The sequence below is a fragment of the Schistocerca piceifrons genome, chromosome 8, assembly GCF_021461385.2.
Source record: "Schistocerca piceifrons isolate TAMUIC-IGC-003096 chromosome 8, iqSchPice1.1, whole genome shotgun sequence".
Lineage (NCBI taxonomy): Eukaryota > Metazoa > Arthropoda > Insecta > Orthoptera > Acrididae > Schistocerca > Schistocerca piceifrons.
In genome coordinates this window covers 462,903,498-462,906,705 of record NC_060145.1, presented here as the reverse complement: position 1 = coordinate 462,906,705, position 3,208 = coordinate 462,903,498, and the positions used below count along the sequence as shown (strand labels likewise).

At 47.2% G+C, this 3,208-nt stretch overlaps 1 non-coding gene across 1 annotated transcript; it reads right to left on the bottom strand.

Annotated features, from left to right (window-relative positions):
* Positions 1–2,596: 2,596 nt before the first annotated feature.
* Trnat-ugu lies at positions 2,597–2,670 on the bottom strand. Its single transcript has one exon. It is a non-coding gene; the product is annotated as a tRNA-Thr (tRNA).
* Positions 2,671–3,208: the final 538 nt, after the last annotated feature.

Genomic DNA, 3,208 nt, shown 5'->3' with positions numbered 1-3,208 from the left:
AGGCTCAATGGATTGTGCGAAATCATTTTATGAGTATACAATGAGGTGACAGAAGTCGTGGGACAGCAATATGCACATTCAGTATAACTAACAAAGGTATAAAAGAGCAGTGCATTGGCAGAGCTCTCATTTGTACTCGTGTGATTCACGTGGAAAGGTTTACGTCGTCATTATAGTCGCATGACCGGAATTAAGACTTTGAACGTGGAATGGTAGTCTGAGCTAGATGCATGCGACATTCCATCTCGAAAATCGTTAGGTAATTAAATATTCCGAGATCCACAGCGCCAAGAATGCGCCGAGAGTACCAAATTTCAGGCATTACTTCTCATCACGGACAACGACTTAACGACCGAGACCAGCAGCGTTTGTATAGAGTTGTCAGTGCTAATGGACAAGCAACACTGTACAAAATAATCGTAGAAATTTATGTGGGACGTACGACGAACGTTACCATTAAGGCAGTGTGGCGAAATCTGGCGTTGATGTGCTGCGGCAGCAGACGGCTGACACGTGCGCCTTTGCTAACAGCACGACATCGCCTGCAGTGCCTCTCGTGCCCTTGTGTGCATATCAATTGTACCTCAGACGACTGGCAAACGGTTGCCTGATCAGACGACTCGGGATTACAGTTCGTATGAGTTCATGGTAGGGTTCGAGTATGGCACAGACCCCACGAAGCCATGAACCCAAGTTCTCAACAAGGCACTGTGCTACATTATGTGAGCAAAAGTATCCGGACACCTGACTGAAAATGACCCTCCATCGGTAATGCTGGAATTCAATATAGTGTTTGCCCACCCTTAGCCTTGATTACAGCTTCCACTCTCGCAGGCATACCTTCAGTCAGGTGCTGGAAGGTTTCTTGGGGAATGGCAGCCCATTCTTCAGGGAGTGCTGTACTGAGGAGAGGTATCGATGTCGGTCGGTGAGACCTGGCTCGAAGTCGGCGTTCCAAAACATCCCAAAGGTGTTCTGTAGGATTCTGGTCAGGACTCTGTGCAGGCCAGTCCATTACAGACCGTGCATTATGAACAAGTGCTAGATCGTGTTGAAAGATGCTGTCGCCATCCCCGAATTGCTCTTCAACAGTGGGAAGCAAGAAGGAGCTTCAAACATAAATGTAGGCCTGTGCTGTGATAGTCCCACGCAAAACAACAAGTGGTGCAAGCCCCCTCCATGCAAAACACGACCACACCATAACACCAACGCCTCCGAATTTTACTGTTCGCACTACACACGCTGGCAGATGACGTTCACCGGGCATACGTCATACCCACACCCTGCCATCGGATCGCCACATTGTGTACCGTGATTCGTCACTCCATACAACGTTTTTCCACTGTTCAATCGTCCAATATTTACGCTCCTTACACCAAGCGAGGCGTCGTTTGGTATTTACCGGCGTGATGCGTGGCTTATGAGCAGCCGCACGACCATTAAATGCAAGTTCTCTCACCTCCCGCCTGTCATAGAGCTTGCAGTGTATCCTGACGTAGTTTGGAATTATAGTGTGATGGTCTGGATAGGTGTCTGTCTATTACACATTACGACCCTCTTCAGCTGTCGGCGGTCTCTGCCAGTCAACAGACGAGGTCGGCCTGTACGCTTTTGTGCTGTACGTGTCCCTTCACGTTTCCACTTCACTATCACATCGGAAACAGTGGACTTAGGGATGTTTAGGAGCGTGGAAATCTCGCGTACAGACGTACGACACAAGTGACACCAAATCAGCTGACCACGTTCGAAGTCCGTGAATTCCGACGCTAGTCCGTGAGTTCCGCGGAGTACCCCATTCTGCTGATATATAATGACTACTGAGGCTTCTGATATGGAGTACCTGGCAGTAGGTGGCAGCACAGTGCACCTAATATATGTTTATTGGGAGTGTCCGGACACTTTTGATCACATAGTGTAGCTGGTAGTGGCTCCATAATGGTGTGGCCTGTGTTTACATGGAATGGACTGGGTCCTCTAGTCCAGCCGAACCGATCATTGACTGGAAGTGGTTGTGTTCGGCTACTTGGAGACCATTTGCAGCCATTCATGGATTTCATGTTCCCCAGCAACGATGGAATTTTTATGGATGGCTATGCGCCAGGTCACTGGACCACAATTATTCGCAGTTGGTTTGAAGAACGTTCTGGACAGTTCGAGCGAATGATTTGACCGCGCAGATCGCCCCACATAAATCCCACTGAACATTTATGAGACATAATGGAGAGTCAGTTCGTGCACAAAATCCTGCATCGGCAACACTTTGACAACTACGGACGGTTACAAAGGCAGCATAGCTGCAGGGGACTTAGAACAACTTATTGAGATGATGCCACGTCCAGTTGCTGCACTACGCCGGGGAAAAGAGGTCCGCCACCAAAGTAGGAAGCATTCTATCACTGTCGTGACCTCAGTGTAATGCAATACATTTCTATTAAGTTTCAATCGTGGCAGAATAACTTCTAATTTTGTAGCGATTATTTACTTTTCCTTTTTATTTTTTCTGGATGTTTCAAGATTATGGTATATTACAATGAAATGAACACGCTTAGCTGCTTACAGACGTTGACATTCGTCAACGGGGACAGAGGAAAATGTGTGCCCCGACCGGGACTCGAACCCGGGATCTCCTGCTTACATGGCAGACGCTCTATCCATCTGAGCCACCGAGGACAGAGATGATAGTGTGACTGCAGGGATTTATCTCTGGCACGCCTCCCGCGAAACCCGCATTCTCAACGTATTGTCCCGCCCATTATAATCATTACTCGCGGCGCGTTGCCGATTCCCGTAAGAGTTCGGGCACTGTTTGTGCATTCGCACAGAAGAAGAAGATGGTCCAGTGGCCGGTGAGCCTTAACTATGTATATACTAAGATGGTATATGTCAGTGCAAAGGAATGTTCGATACGGGCTGCCGGCTTTGAGCCGTGACGTTTTGGTGCGTATTTGAATAGAATTTCTGTGTAACCGTCCATTCTGTCGATCGCAATCTCGTTGATTTATAGAGAAAGCAATTCGTTAATTTTTTTTGTTTATCAGAAACGAAATTATATCTTTGACTTATGCGTAGCGAGGGATTTGTAGTAGTTTTTCAATTATTAGTAGCATCACGAAATAAGGAGGTAGCTACTGGACATAGTTCTTCTCCTGATTTTGAAGATTATGAGGAAAATTCTGTGAGCGGGGAACCACAAATTCCTCACGTTCAC